Genomic DNA, 16,898 nt, shown 5'->3' with positions numbered 1-16,898 from the left:
CTTAGCAGTTCTGTTGTATTTCTCAATCAGTAATCTCTTGCCCTAGGCATCTGCAGGTCTGTAGTCCCCCTGAAGCTTTCATAAGTTATGTTTCACAGCTTTATCCAGTCTGAGGTATGCTTTGTTTGGCCATCTGAGCTCTCAGTTGGGTGACACAGAGATTCATCAAACAATCCCTGGACAGATTAGAATGTTGCAAATTTGGCCTGCCTGCTCTCTCTGGTTCATAGGGTAGCTGGGGACTAGGTTGCTGCTTCCCCCAAACCATACTGCACAATTCCAGGGAGGGGGTAGGGCAAGTGCAAGTTAAAATGCCGTGAATTTTTTTTACTGTTTTGAATGTAACTTTTTCTTGATTGGGCTTTTGCTTGGTTGCTGTAATCTTTACTGATTTCGAGGGCTCCTATAAGGCTATTTTAGCCAGTATTTTGTTGTTTATTTTACATTTACATGGGGGATTTCCAGAAGCTTCCTAGTTTTCTGTCTTGCTGATGTTACTCCTCTAACCCTCCTATTTTAAGATCAGTGCATTACTAACCTTAATTTCATCTGAAATTGTAATTCCTTTAGATTGACAGATTCTGGGAATTAGGACACAGATTTTTTTTTTTCAGATATGAGTAAATTTAATGTAGAATCTTGAATTGGATCCTGGAACAGAAAAAGAACATTAGGGAAAAGCTAATGAAATTTTAATAAGATATAGAGTTTAGCTAATGGTAAACTATAATAGTACCAATGTTGGTTTATTAGCTATGACAAATGTACATTGGTAATGTAAGATGTAAACAATGGCAGACATAGGATGTAGGGTATATGGGAACAGGCTGCACTGTCTTTGTAACTTTTCTGTAAATCCAAAGCTTTTCTAAAAATAAATATTTAAAAGAAAATAGTAATTATATAATAAAACCATGTAGTACTTTTGAACTGAGATAGAGTATTCAAAGAAGGACAAGTTTAAAAGAGGGACCTCTCCCCAAGTCTGAGGTTCAGGCCTCATTGGAGAAGGTATAGTTGCAACCCACTGGGAGGTAGAGACATTTGTTTATTCTCCCAGGCAAGTTGGTCCTCAGTTGCTAGTTGGGCAGGCAGGAAGCAACTCTGGGGTATAGGCAACCAGCATGCAGGTTTTCAGAGGGAAGAGGGTGCCAATGGCAACTTTCTGCAGTGCAGGTGGGGTGCAGGTGAGCAAAGGAAGTGGGTACCTTAGTTGGGACTGGAGGACTAGAGAGTGCCATGTCTGTGTCCAGAGGGCAAGAGACAGGCCAGGCTCTGAGGTCACTGAGTGACTCCCCTCTGGGCACATGGCTGGGCAGAGCACCCACCTCATACCATTTCTTAACTTTATGGCCCCAGAAGCAGCAGGACAGCCCCTTTCTTCTTGTAGTGTTCTCCAAGCACCCTCTACTGAGAAAACTGTAAGCCAAAAGTATCTGAGCAAAGTCTCAAGTAGTTTAGGAGTTCATTTTGCCAAAGCTGAGGACATGCCTGTGACACAACTTTAGGAGGCCCTGATGACATGTGCCCATGGCAGTCAGCCTACAACTTAGTTTATGAACTGTATCTTTTAGGGAGACATAAGACATCAATCAATATATGCAGGATATACATTGGTCAGTCTGGAAAGGCAGGACAACTGGAAGCAGAGGCGTCCAGGTCATAGCAGATTCAAAGATTTTCTGATTGGCAACTGGTTATTATCTAAAGAGCTGGAATCAAGGGAAAGGAATGTCTGGGTTATAGTAAGGGGTTGTGGAAAAATCAAGGTTGTATCATGCAGATGAAGCCTCCAGGTGGCAGGCTTCAGAGAGAATAGATTGTAAATGTTTCTTATTGGATGTAAGCAGTCTGCTCTATCAGTCTTAAGGACTATGTTGATGTTAATGGTAATCGATCCGTGGGCCCCATCCCCCACCCCCACTCCTCCCATCATGGCCTGAACTAGTTTTTCAGGTTAATTTTGGAATACCCTTGGCTGAGAGGAGGAGTTCATTCAGATGGTTGGGGGGTCTTAGAAATTTAGTTTTTGTTTACAAAACTGAACACTGTTAAGGAGAGATGCTGAAAGGAATTCTGTCAGTTATTGCAAAACATGTATTACAGGATGAATTTGCAGCTGAGAGGCAATAAATTGGTGACTGCCACAGTTCCTCACCATCTTCCTTAGCTCACACTGTGAGAACCACCAGAGAGCTTCCCACAATTTCATCAATGCATTATCTGGTTGACTTAGTGAAGGGTCTGTCCTTTGGGCCCCCCAAGGGTGTGATTCAAAGATGGCTGAACATATTGCTTATAAGAACTGCCATCCAATATTTCCATTCTTCAGAATCTTCAGATCCTTTCCTCTACGGTTTGTCAGGAACAGTAGTTCTCCATTGAGTCCAGTTTTCAATTAACCAATCTGCCATATTATTAATGCCCCTCTTAACTGCTTGAGTCAACTCATTAAGTATCAGATCCTGAGAGTAACTTGCTATTGATAAACTTAGCAGAATCTATGTTTTATCCTCTTTTTTCTAACTCACTTAGAATGAGACAGGAATTGATCTTGAAGTTAATAAAACTGAAGCATCAAGGCCCCTTATTTACATGTTCCCTTCCAATCCCCTGGAAAACACAGAAGTTACTCACACAATTAATGTTTTGCATATGAAAAGTAAAATATTTTAACCACAGTCAGTTAATATAGCTGTCTCATTCCCATCTGGCTTCTTCTTATATTGGGTAGTTTGGTATAGCATCAGGCATGTTGGAAATTTACTCAAAGCACATTCTAGTTGAAGATGCATTTAGTTTGAGTTTAGAGAGGAGTATTTTTTTTTCTTTGAAATGATTTATTGTTCGCTTTTGCACACATGTGCTGTGGACAGGGCAGGTCCAGCCTGGGGCCTGCTCCCCACTGCAGCATTCCAGGCCCCCAGAGCAGGCCGAGGGGGACAGGGCACGTCTTTCCACATTAAGTAAGGGGAGATTCACTGAGTAAAAGATGTTTCCCTAAGTAGGACGTGTCCAGGCTCCAGGAGCCGTCCTGGGGGTAGGGGTTCTGGGCCTTCAGGCCAGAGCACTACTCATGACTTCTGAGAAGCCACCTGGTGTGCCAGGCGTGGCTGTCTGAGGCTCCTGCAGCTCAGGCTGGGTCCCTTTCCAGGCCAGAGACTTCTCCAATGTATTTATTTATTTTGTTGTTGTTTTTTGAGACAGAGTTTCACTCTTGTTACCCAGGCTGGAGTGCAGTGGTACTATCTCCGCTCACCACAACCTCCACCTCCTGTGTTCAGGCAATTCTCCTGCCTCAGCCTCCTGAGTAGCTGGGATTACAGGCATGCGCCACTATGCCCAGCTAATTTTTTGTATTTTTAGTAGAGATGGGGTTTCACCATGTTGACCAGGATAGTCTCGATCTCTTGACCTCGTGATCCACCCTCCTCGGCCTCCCAAAGTGCTGGGATTACAGGCGCGAGCCACCATGCCTGCCCCAAGAAGAGTATGATGACATTTCCAATCGGATAGACTTTATCATCTGCCTGGGGGGAGACTGGACGCTGCTGTACACTTCCTCACTCTTCCAGAGCAGTGTGCCTCCAGTCATGGCCTTCCACCTGGGCTCCCTGGGCTTCCTGACCCCGTTCAGCTTTGAGAACTTTCAGTCCCAAGTTACTCAGGTGATAGAGGGGAACGCAGCTGTTGTCCTCCAGAGCCGGCTGAAGGTCAGGGTGGTGAAGGAGCTCCAGGGAAAGAAGATGGCCGTGCACAACGGGCTAGGTGAGAACCGAGAACCGCTCGCGGCCTGTGAGTCTGGACATGGATGTTGAGAAGCAGGCCATGCAGTACCAGATCCTGAACGAGGTGGTGATCGACAGAGGTCCCTGCTCCTACCTGTCTAACTTGGACGTCTACCTGGACGGATATCTCATCACCACGGTGCAGGGCAACGGAGTGATCATGCAGCACTGCATATGGGGCGGTGGCTGGGGTCTCCATGATCCACCCCAACGTGCCGGCCATCATGATCACGCCCATCTGCCCCCACTCGCTGTCCTTCCGGCCAATCGTGGTCCCCGCAGGGGTCGAGCTGAAGATCATGCTGTCACCTGAAGCAAGGAACACGGTATGGGTGTCCTTTGACGAACGGAAGAGACAAGAGATCCGCCACGGAGACAGCATCAGCATCACTACCTCATGCTACCCGCTCCCCTCCATGTGCCTGCGGGACCCCGTGAGCGACTGGTTTGAGAGCCTCGTCCAGTGCGTGCACTGGAACATCCGGAACAAGCAAGCCCACTTTGAGGAGGAAGAGTAGGAGGAGGAGGGCTAGGTTGAGGCTCATCCAGGCCCGAATCCTTCCGCTTTCTTTTTCTGCCCTCCATGCATCCTCTGGGGACAGACCAATCTGTGTGTGTCTGTGAATACCTCTGTCTACATGGCACGACCACTTCCTTTCTGTAGCTGGGTTAAAACCTGGGTCTGCCTTGTGTCCAGATCAGCTGTTTTTTAACATTTTAAATCTGACGTTTTGCATTTCTAAAGAAGCAAAGTGAGAAATAGGCTGGGAGCTCTTTTGTCCTCTGACTCCCTACCCCCTTCCCCCCTGACCCCCCCCCCCTTGACCCCCGTGGGTCCCCGGAGCATGGCCTCCAGCTGCCGTAATTCCACGCCAGATCAGTCAGCTGAAATTCAGAGGGGCCAGAGTGACTCGACCTGTCCTTCCATATTGACAGTGTCTCACCCAAAAGCCTTCCGCACCTGCAAAACTTTTGCTCTGGGCCTGAGCCTCCTCCCTAAAATTTCTGCAAGGAAATCCCCGAGTGAGGCACCATTGAAAGCATGGGCGTAGGCCGGGCACGGTGGCTCACTCCTGTAATCCAGGCACTTTGGGAGGCTGAGGCGGGTGGATCACGAGGTCAAGAGATCGAGACCATCCTGGTCAACATGGTGAAACCCCATCTCTACTAAAAATACAAAAACTTAGCTGGGCATAGTGGCGCATTCCTGTAATCCCAGCTACTCAGGAGGCTGAGGCAGGAGAATGCCTGAACCCAGGAGGAGGAGGTTGCGGTGAGCCGTGATCGCGCCATTGCACTCCAGCCTGGGTGAACAAAAGCGAAACTCCGTCAAAAAAAAAAAAAAAAAAAAAAGAAAGAAAACCCCAGCCTCGTATCATTTTCTTATTTTTTTATTATTATTATTTTTGAGACGGAGTCTCGCTCTGTTGCCTAGGCTGGAGTGCAGTGGTGCCATCTGGGCTCACTGCAACCTCTGCCTCCTGGGTTCAAGGAATTCCATGCCTCAGTATCCCCATTCGCTGAGATGACAGGAGCCTGCCACCACGCCCAGCTAATTTTTGTATTTTTAGTAGAGTTGGAGTTTCACTATACTATCTTGGCCAGGCTGGTCTTTAACTCCTCACTTTGTGATCCACCCACGCTGGCCTCCCAAAGTGCTGAGATTACAGGCATGAGCCACCACACCCAGACCTCATATCATTTTATTTAGGTAATAAGCCTTGTGGGCAGGACGAGGTAACTCAGGCCTGTAATCCCAGCACTTTAGGAGGCCGTAGTGGTGGTGGTGGGGGGGTGGTCACGTGAGGTCAGGAGTTCAAGACCAGCCAGACCAACATGGAGAAACTCTGTCTCTACTAAAAATACAAATAATAATAATAATAATAATTAGCTGGGTGTGGTGGCAGGCGCCTGTAGTCCCAGCTGCTCTGGGAGATTGAGGGAGGAAAATTGCTCGAACCCAGGAGGTGGAGGTTGCAGTGAGCCGAGATCATGTCACTCCAGCCTGGGCAACAGAGGGAGATTCCATCTCAAAAACAAACAAGTCTTGTAAACACTCTAATGTGTGTAGTGGGAGACAAGGGAGAAATATTTAATCCACTGTCAAACATTTTGTCTTTAGGATTAAATAAAGCTCATTTAAGTCCTCTAAAAATGACACTTATTTGCTTGAAATACATTTTGTTTTGCTAGAAATTAGGAAGTAGTACTAAATTTTATATTAAAGTCATTTTTGCTTTTAAAATACCATGAAAATTCTAGAGTTTAGATCAATAGTTTTTACTTAATTTATTTATTTGAAGCAGAGTCTCGCTCTGTCGCCCAGGCTGGAGTGTGGTGGCGCGATCTGGGCTCACTGCAACCTCTGCCTCCCAGGTTCAAGCAGTTTTCTGCCTCAGCCTCCCCAGTAGCTGGGATTACAGGTGTCTGCCACCACATCAGGCTAATTTTTGTATTTTTAGTAGAGACGGGCTTTCACCATCTTGGCCAATCTGGTCTTAAACTCCTGACCTCATGATCCACCCATCTAGGTCTCCCAAAGTCCTGGGGTTACAGGCGTCAGCCACCACGTCCGGCCAACTATTGTTTACAGCAATAGTTGTAAACTTTATTTTGTTGTGGCCCTTACCATACTGACCCACAACAAATTAAAAATAAAGCAAAAATTAAAATATCACTGGAAAGTATTAGTGCTAGAAAATAAAAACAATGACCAGTTCTAGGTAACACTAATGATAAAATGTTCTCTCTAAAAAAATCTTGGAAATTCTAATTACCTGCATAGGAGCCCTTAGAATAGAAGCATTGCACTTGGAGCAATAGCCAGACTTCTTAGCAGACTTCTGGAAAGGGATTGCTGTAAACTATAGTAAGAGACTAATTCTTTCTTCCTTAGGAGGTTATGGGTAAATATTACATAGTTCTTAGTCTTAGCTAAAACTGAATGTCTATGGTTTGGCATATCATGCCATTAAAAACAATTTAACAATTTAGATCAGAGTCACTTCTCTGGACTAAGTGGGAAAAGCTACTAATTGACTTCTAATTAATAATAATCTATAAAGAGGTTCTGCTACCTATTTTAATTAATATAGAAAACCAAATAATTTTTTCATAAATTTGAAAAATGTTTTATCCACAAATGTATTAATATGTATGTGCAACACTTTGTTTTCATTTTGTTTTTTGTTCTTTTTGCCCAACACTTTTCAACTGAAGCCTCACCAACTATTGACCAAATTCACTCCAGTCCCTTTCAGTGCAGAGCAATAAAATATACAAATGTAGAACGATCCAAGATGGCTGATCGCTAACATCTCGGCATTGCAGCTCCCAGTGAAAGTGCAGAGAACGCCACACTTTCAGACATATTTTGGTCGCTCACGGAGCAGAAGATTCCCAGTGGAGGAGCTGCACGGGTCGCCAGTGCGACTCTTGTGGCCAGCGCGACTCTTGTGGCCAGCGCAGCGGTTTCGCCAGCGTGGCAGCTCTCAGTGCAGAGTAAACGGGACTGGTTCCCCTTCTGACCGAGGTTTGGAGGAGCCACACGGGTCGCCAGTACAACTTTTGTGGCCGGTGCAGCGGTTGTGCCAGCACCTTGGTGCGGCAGCTCTTAGTGCAGAGTAAACGGGACTGGTTCCCCTTCTGACGGAGGTTTGGAGTTCTGGGAAGGCAGAATCACCTATTACAGACTCAACAAGGAAGCCAGACTGGAGATTCCCAGGCAGAAAAGCACCATCAGTCTTAACGCTGCTGTTTTGGCCAGCGCAGTGGGTTGCTCATATTTTGGCCCTGGGAATTAACAACTTGGACGTCCACTCAGAGACCTAATTTGAAAGTTGGTAATTACAAAGACGACAGGTGGATAAATTTACAATGATGGGAAGAAACCAGCGTAAAAAGGCTGAGAATACTCAAAATCAGAATGCCTCTCCCTCTACAGAGGATCACAGTTCCTCATTAACAAGGGAACAAGGCTTGATGGAGAACGAGTGCATCCCATTAACAGAATCAGGCTTCAGAAGATGGATAATAAGAAACTTCTGTGAGTTAAAAGAACATGTTGTAGCCCAATGTAAAGAAACTGAGAACTTTGAAAAAAGGTTTGACAAAATCCTAATGAGAATAGACAACTTAGAGAGGAATATAAGTGAATTAATGGAACTGAAGAATACCATACAGGGACTCCAAGAAGTATGCACAGGTTTAAACACTCCAATTGTTCAAGCAGAAGAAAGGATATCAGAGGTCGAAGTCCAACTTAATGAAATAAAGTGAGAAGACAAGATTAGAGAAAAAAGGATAAAAAGGAATGAGCAAAGTCTCCAAGACATGTGGGACTATGTGAAAAGACCAAATTTATGTTTGATAGGTGTACCTGAATGCGACGGAGAGAATGAATCCAAGCTGGAAAATATTCTTCAGGAAAATTTTCCTAAACTAGCAAAGCAGGACAATATTCAACCCCAGGTAATACAGAGAACACCACAAAGATATTCCTCAAGAAGAGCAACCCCAAGGCACATAATCGTTAGATTCACCAGGGTTGAAACAAAGGAGAAAATACTAAGGGCAGCCAGAGAGAAAGGTCAGGTTACCCACAAAGGGAAGCCTATCAGACTTACAGCAGATTTCTGAGCAGAAACTCTACAAGCCAGAAGAGCGTGGGGGCCAATATTCAACATCCTTAAAGAACAGAACTTTCAGCCTAGAATTTCATATCCAGCCAAACTAAGCTTCACAACTGAAGGAAAAATAAAATCTTTTATGAACAAGCAAGTACTCAGAGATTTTATTACCACCAGGCCTGCTTTACAAGAGCTTCTGAAAGAAGCATTACACATAGAAAGAAACAACCAGGATTAGTCTTTCTAAAAATTTACCAAAAAGTAAAGAGCATCAACATAAAGAAGAATTTACATCAGCGAATGGATAAAACAGCCAGTTAACATCAAATGGCAGTAATCCTAAATTTAAATCGACTAAATCCCCCAATCAAAAGATAAGCTAAAACCCAACGGTATGCTACATCCAGACCCATTTCACATGCAAGGATACACAAAGACTCAAAACAAAGGGATGGAGAAAGATTTACCAACCAAATGGAGAGCAAAAATAAATAAATAAGTCAAAAGCAGGAGTTGCAATTCTCGTATCTGATAAAATAGATTTTAAAGCAACAAAGATATAGTGGTAAAAGGATCAATGTAACAACAAGAGCTAACTATCCTAACATCCAGATACATAGCGACTTAGACTCAATGAGACAGAAAACTAATAGGGATATCAAGGACTCGAACTCAGATCCAGAACAAGTAAACTTAATAAATATTTATAGAGCTCTCCACTTTAAATACACAAAATATACATTCTTGTCAATACCACATCACACCTATTCATAGGTTTAAATGAAACATTGATTGGCCATTATTAATACCCATTTTTTTTAGAATAAAGCAACATTTCCATTCTCTCTCCCTCTTTTTCTTCCTCTTTCTTCCTCTCCTTCACTCCTTTTTTTTTCTTTCCTTCTCTCAAAAAAAGAAAAAAAAGAAATCAACTTGTAGACCTCTAGATCCAGGTCAGCAATGTCTCTCTCATTCCTGATTTCCTTCATTCCCTTCTCTCCCTCCCTCCCTCCCCACTTCCCTCCCTCTCTCCCTTCCTTTCTCCCTCCCTTCCTCCTTTCCTCCCTTCCTGCCTTCCTCCCTTCCTCCCTAAAAAAAAAAAAAAAAAAATATATATATATATATATATACACACACAAATGTAGTTGCCAAGTCCTCTCCATTCTCTCTTCCAGATGTCTCTCAAAAGAATTTCAAGGACCGGGCACGGTGGCTCATGCCTGTAATCTCAGCATTTTGGGAGACCAACACATAGTGTATCACAAGGTCAGGAGTTCAAGACCGGCCTGGCCAAGATGGTGAAACCCCGTCTCTACTAAAAATACAAAAATTGGACAGGTGTGGTGCCAGGCGCCTGTAATCCCAGCTGCAGGTCTGGTGGTCAGCACTTGTAATGCCAGAGACTCGGGAGACTGAGGCAGGAGAATTGCTGGAACCTGGGAGGCAGAGGTTTCAGTGAGCTGAGATTGTGCCACTGCACCCTAGCCTGGGCAACAGAGGGAGACTCCACTCAAAAAAAAAAAAAAAAAAAAAGAATAGTAAGACAAGGCTTGGCTTGGTAGCTCATGCCTGTAATCTCAGCACTTTGGGAGACTTAGGCAGAATTCAAGATCAGCCTGGGCAACATAGTGGGACTGCATCTCTAAAAATAAAAAATTTTAAAAAAATAAAGGGACAGGTGTGGTGGCTCATGCCAGCACTTTGGAAGGCTGAGGCAGGCAGATAACTTGAGGTCAGGAGTTCAAGACCAGCTGGGCCAAAATGGTAAAACCCTGTCTCTAATAAAAATACAAAAATCAGCAGGGCGTGTTGGTGGACCCCTGTAGTAATCCCAGCTACTGGGGAGGCTGAAGCAGGAGAATTGCTTGAACCCAGGAGGTGGAGGTTGTAGTGAGCCAAGATCTTGCAGTGAGCAACAGAGCAAGACTCTGTCTTCAGACAAAAAAAAAAAAAAGAAAAGAGAGAGAGGAAAAATAAAAATAGTGAGACAAGTATATACACACTTATACATATAAGCACCCATAGAGTAACTCCAAACTGATGCCATTTATCTTGCATTTTAGAATATTCCTTAGCTAACCTTACAATGTTAAAATCTTACTATAATAAATTGACATCAAGGTAACAGTGTTAATATATCATAGAAATGTGATTATATCCAGTATCAGGAAATCATATCTTTTTTTTTTTGAGATGGAGTCTTGCTCTGTTCCCCAGGCTGGTGCTGAATTGCAGTGACTCAGTCTTAGCTCACTGCAACCTCCACCTCCCAAGTTCAAGCAATTCTTCTGCTTCATCCTCCTGAGTAGCTAGGATTAGGATTACAGGCACCCATCACCACATCCAGCTAATTTTTTTGTATTTTTAGTAGAGATGGGTTGTCACCATGTTGGCCAGGCTAGTCTCAATCTCCTGATCTCAAGCAATCCACCCGCCTTGGCTTCCTAAAGTGCTGGGATTACAGGCATGAGCCACTGTGCTCAGCCAAAATCAGATCTTTCTTGAGATTCCTCGTATTCAATTTTTAACTAATATCCTACGTTTAAAAAAAAGAAAACTTTTCTGATTAGCAATTCAGAGTAATTATGAAAGCAAAAAAAGCCTAACCGTTGAGCTAGATAATCAAGTTTAAACATATTTATCTTCCTTTTTTATATATCTTACTACTTGGATTTACTCCAAACCACTGATGTGTTGATGTGAATAAAAATCATTCACAATTAAAACCACCAATTAATGATTGAAAAATGGACAACAAAAATTAAATTAAAATCAATAGCACAGTTTCATGGTACCTAACATCAAAAAGCACTTACGTGTAAAACTTCATTGTTCCATTCTTTAGTTTTAAATGATTAAGTTTCTACCTTAGAGTGAAATATAGAGATTTGTCATTTGTTACATAAATGACTTCAGTTTTGTTTTGTTTTTTTTTACTTTCTCGGGAAATAGTTGAATCAAATGATTTAAGAATAGTTATACCATTAAAATTAATGTTAATTAAAATTAGCCATATATCATTGTATGTCATAGTTTGATGTATTTGGTCTTAGACCCCTCTAACCTCTCTGTCCAGCCAAAAAAATTTATTCATTGAACACTCACATATGCTTCAGACAAATCCATGCAGTCCCAACAATAACATTCTTTTTTTTTAATCTCGGCTCAGTGCAACCTCTGCCTCCTAGGTTCAGGGGATACTCCTGCCTCAGCCTCCTGAGTAGCTGGGATTACAGGTGTGAACCACCATGCATGACTAATTTTTGTATTTTATTTTATTATTTATTTATTTATTTTTTTTATTTTTTAGAGTCAGAGTCTTGCTCTGTTGCCCAGGCTAGAATGCAATTGCACAATCTCGGATGACTGCAACCCCCACCTCCTGGGTTCAAGTGATTCTCCTGCCTCAGCCTCCCAAGTAGCTGGGACTACAGGCGCATGCCACCACGCCCGGCTAATTTTTTGTCTTTTTAGTGAAGACAGGGTTTCACCATGCTAGCCAGTATGGTCTCGATCTCCTGACCTCGTGATCCACTTACCTCGGCCTCCCAAAGGGCTGGGATTACAGGCGTGAGCCACCATGCCCAGTCTATTTAGAGATGGAGTCTAACTCTGTTGCCCAGGCTGGAGTTCAGTGTCTCAATCTCAGCTCACTGCAATTTCTGCCTCCCTGGTTCAAGCAATTCTCCTGCCTCAGCCCCGCAAGTAACTGGGATTACAGGCGGTTGCCACCACACCCAGCTAATTTTTTGTATATTTAGTAGAGCCAGGGTTTCAGCATGTTGGCCTGGTTGATCTCAAAACTTCTGATCTCAGGTGTTCCACCCACCTCGGCCTCCCAAAGTGCTGGGAGTACAGGCGTGAGCCACTACGCCAGCCTGTATTCCATTTTAGTAGAGACGGAGTTTTGCCATGTTGGCCAGGCTGATCTTGAACTCCTGATTTCAGGTGATCCACCTGCCTCGGCCTCCCAAAGTGCTTGGATTACAGGTGTGAGCCACCGTGTCCGGCCCCAAAAACAACATTCTTAACATAGGGCTTTGCTAAATTCAAAAGGAATTTCTCTCTATGGTTACTGGTAATTTGTTCTGGCTTTTGCCCAAATCTAGTCACTTGGGGCAGAGTTTTAGAGCTTTAGGAAGATACTTTTTTTTCCCTTTTTGAAATAAACATGGGCCAAAGATAAGGTTATTAAAAGTAGGTAAATATGTTTAAAATGTTTTTTTGGTTGTATATTGTGTAACTGATTAGCATATCAAATATAATATAATTGAAAGAAGCCTGATTTTCATCTTCTCAATAGAAATTTTATTCAAGAAATGCTTATTGAACACTTATGATATGCCAGTCCTGTACTATGGTACCGGGGTTGTAGATTAATATTTGAAACATTTCAGGTATTTTTAGTTGGCATTTTATAAGCTTTCCACTAGCAAATGGGGTTAATTCTTTTGAAAGAGTCCCTAAGAAAGAAAATCCATTAATCCTCTATCCAACAAAATTTGTTGGAACTGGTTTAATCACCTTCTGCTTATATAAACAAAGAATTCTGTAGTCATTTGCCAAGCATTTATGAGTGTCTGAGTTTAAGTGACAAAATTACACAAAATGAACATTTCATATATTGACCCAATGTTTGTTTTCATGCTTTAATAGATTTTTAACTGTTTCAATGTTGTCAATGTTATAAGTCACTTCTTTTCTTTTTAAAATTTTTTCTTAGAGACAGGACCTTGCTTTGTCGCCCAGGCTGGAGTGCCCAGGCTGGAGCAGCACAATCATGGAGCCTCAAACTCCTGGACTCAAGTAATCTTCCTGTCTTGATGCTAGGATTACAGGCGTGAATCTCTGTGCCTGGCCCTAAATCATTTCTTTTTCTTTTCTTTCATATATATATATTTTTTTTTTTCTTTTTTCTTTTTTTTTTTTGACACAGCATCTCGCTCTGTAGCCTACGCTGGAGTAGGGTGGTGCGATCACAGCTCACTGCAGCCTCGACCTCCCCTGGTGATGCTCCCACCTCAGCCTCTGAGTAGCTGGGACTAGAGGCATATACCACCATGCCCAGCTAATTTTTTGCAATTTTTGTAGAGATGAAGTTTTGCCATGTTGCACAGGCTAGTGTCTCCAATTTCTGGGCTCAAACAACCCACCCATCTCAGTCTCCCACAGACTCCCACTTACAGGTGTGATCCAATGTACCAGCCCTAACTAGTTTATTTTTAGTTTTGAGACACAACATGTGGGGCTGGGCATGGTGGCTCACACTTGTAATCCCAGCACTTTGGGAGGCTGAGGCAGGTAGATCATGGGGTCAGGAGTTCAAGACCAATATGGCCAATATGGTGAAACCCTGTCTCTACTAAAAATACAAAAATTAGCCGGGTGTGGTGGCCAGCCCCCGTAGTCGCAGCTGCTCTGGAGGCTGAGACAGAGAATTTCTTAAACCTCGGAGGTGGAGGTTGTAGTGAGCCGAGATCACGCCACTGCACTCCAGCCTGAGTAACAGAGTGAGATTCCCTCCAGGTTTTTTTTTTTTAATTTATTAATAAATAAATTAATAATAAAATAAAATAAATTTAGACCTCTGTTTTTGTGAATGTCAAGGTTTCTAAAACCCATTTTAAATAATTGTGGAAAGTTATAAAACCTGGATAGTGTAAGAGATGGTAATTTTTTTTCTTTTTTGAGGCCAAGTTTCACTCTTGTTGCCCAGGCTGGAGTGCAATGGTGTGATCTCAGCTCACCGCAACCTTTGCCTCCTGGGTTCAAGCAATTCTCCTGCCTCAACCTCCATAGTAGCTGGGATTACAGGTACGTGCCACCACACTGGCTAATTTTGCATTTTAGTAGAGATAGAGTTTCTCCCTGTTGGTTAGGCTGATCTTGAACTCCTGACCTCAGGTGATCCGCCCCCCTCTGCCTCCCAAAGTGCTGGGATTGCAGCGTGAGTCACCCCTCACCTGGCCTTTTTTCCTTTTTTGATGGGGTCTCACTGTATTGCCCAGGCTCACCTCAAACTCCTGAGCTCAAATGATCCACCCATCTCAGCCTCCCAAAGTGTTGGGATAATAGGTGTGAGGCACCATGTCCAGCAAAATACAATAATGATTCGATGTGCCCCTTGTCATTCATTTCAAAAAGTTAACAAACACTCCAAAAACTGGGTAGGTGTGGTGGCTCATGACTGTACTGCCAGCATTTTCAGAGGCTGAGGCAGATGGATCACCTGAGGTCAGGAGTTCAAGACCAGCCTGGACAACATAGTGAAACCTAGTCTCTACTTAAAATACAAAAATGAACCACATGTGGTGGCATGTGCTTGTAGTTCCAGCTACTCAGAAGGCTGAGGCAAGAGAATCACTTGAACCTGGGAGGCAGAGGTTGCAGCAAGCCAAGCTTATGCTAGTGCTCTCTAGCCTGGATGACAGAGCAGTACTCCATCTCAAAGAGAGAGAGAGAGAGAGAACCACTTGTAAGCTAGAGTTTGCCATGTGTATACTTTGATTAAATGTTTGTTCAGATTTTTTACTTTCTCTTTGATGTTTTCAACTTCAGATTTTTTAATTGGGTTGTTTTCTTAGCACTTTTTGTTTGTTTGTTTGTTGTTTGTTTTTGAGAAGGAGTTTTGCTCTTATTGCCCAGGCTGGAGTGCAATGGCATGATCTTGGCTCACTGTAACGTCTGCCTCCCGGGTTCAAGCGATTCTCCTGCCTCAGCCTCCTGAGTGGTTGGGATAACAGGCATGCACCACCATGCCCAGCTAATCTTGTATTTTAGTACATACGGAGTTTCTCCATGTTGGTCAGGCTTTATTGTTTCTTTTGTTTTTGAGAGAGTCTTATTCTGTCACCCAGGCTGGAGTACAGTGGCACAATTTCAGCTCACTATAACCTCTGCTTCCCAGGTTCAAGGGACTCTTATGCCTCAGCCTCCTGAGTAGCTGGAATTACAGGTGCATGTCACCATGGCTGACTACTTTTTCTTTTTTTTTTTTTAATTTTTTTTCTTTACACCCCACTTTCCTGGTATTTTTTTTTTCTTTTCTTTTTTTTTTTTTTTTTCCCTACCTTACTACTTTTTGTATTTTTAGTAGAGTTGAGGTTTCTCCCTATTGGCCAGGCTGGTCTCAAACTCCTGATCTCAAGTGATCCACCAGCCTCAGCTTCCCAAAGTGCTGGGATGACAGGCATGAGCCACCACACCCATCCTGGAAGTTTTGGTTTGGTTTTGTTTTTGAGGTGGCGTTTCACTCTTGTTGCCCACGCTGGAGTGCAGTGGTGTAATCTGAGCTCACTGCAACCTTGGGCTCCAGGGTTCCAGGAATTCTCCTGCCTCAGCCTCCCGAGTAGCTGGAATTACAGGCGCCCGCCAAGATGCCCAACCAATTTTTTGTATTTCTAGTAGAGACAGAGTTTCATCATATTGGCCAGGCTGGTCTCAAACTCGTGACCTCAAGTGATCTGCTGCCTTGGCCTCCCAAAGTGTTGGGATTACAGATGTGAGCCACTCTTCCCGGTCTAGAAGTTTTCAATTTTAATGAAATCCAACATCAATTTTTTTCTTACATGGATTGTGCTTTCAGTGTAATATTCTTCTATGAGTTTTATTGTCTTTTATTTTACATTAGGTCTAAAATCTCTGTTGAGCTAAACTTTGTGAAGGGTATAAGAACTGTGTTTGATTCATTTTTTTAAATGTGGATGTCCAGCTGTTCCAGCACCATTTGTTGAAAAAACTATCCTTTCTCTGTTGAATTGCCTTTTCTCTTTTGTCAAAGATCAGTTGACTGTGTTTGTGTGGGTCTACTTCTGAGCTATTTTGTTCCTCTGATTTAGTTTGTTTATCCTTTTGCCAAAACACACTGTCTTTATTACTATAGTTTTGTAGTAAGTCTTGAAGTTGGGTAGCATCCTGTCAGTCCTCAACTTTGTTCTTCTCCAATACTGTGTTGGCTATTCTGTGTCTTTTACTTTTCCACATAAACTTTAGAATTAGTTTGTCTATATTCGGAAAATAACTAGCCAGTATTTTGATTGAGAGTGCATTGAATCTATAGGTCAAGTAGGGAAGAACTGATATCTTGACAATATTGAGTCTTCTTATTCTTCTTATTCATGTAGATGGATTATCTCTTTGTTTAGAGCTTCTTTGATTTTTTTGTCAGAGTTTTGCAACTTTCTTCATATAAATCTTGTTCATATTTTGTAAGATTTATACCTAAGTGTTACTTTTTTTTTTTTTTAAGATGGGGTTCACCATGTTGGTCAGGCTGGTCTTGAACTCCAGACCTCAGGTGATCCACCCACCTTGGCCTCCAAAGTGCTTGGATTACAGGCGTGAGCCACCGCGCCTGGCCTAAGTTTTACCTTTTTTTTTTTTGGTGCTAATGTAAATGGTAATGTGCTTAAATTACAAATTTTAATTGTTCATTTCACCATATAATTTTTTTTTTTTTGAGATGGAGTTTCAGTATTGTTAC

The 16,898-nt window shown here is 42.8% G+C and overlaps 1 pseudogene; it reads left to right on the top strand.

Annotated features, from left to right (window-relative positions):
• Positions 1 to 867: 867 nt before the first annotated feature.
• Positions 868 to 5,101, top strand: LOC144581565 (NAD kinase pseudogene; annotated as a pseudogene).
• Positions 5,102 to 16,898: the final 11,797 nt, after the last annotated feature.

The sequence above is a fragment of the Callithrix jacchus genome, chromosome 1, assembly GCF_049354715.1.
Source record: "Callithrix jacchus isolate 240 chromosome 1, calJac240_pri, whole genome shotgun sequence".
NCBI lineage: Eukaryota > Metazoa > Chordata > Mammalia > Primates > Cebidae > Callithrix > Callithrix jacchus.
This window is presented reverse-complemented; position numbering and strand designations above follow the sequence as displayed.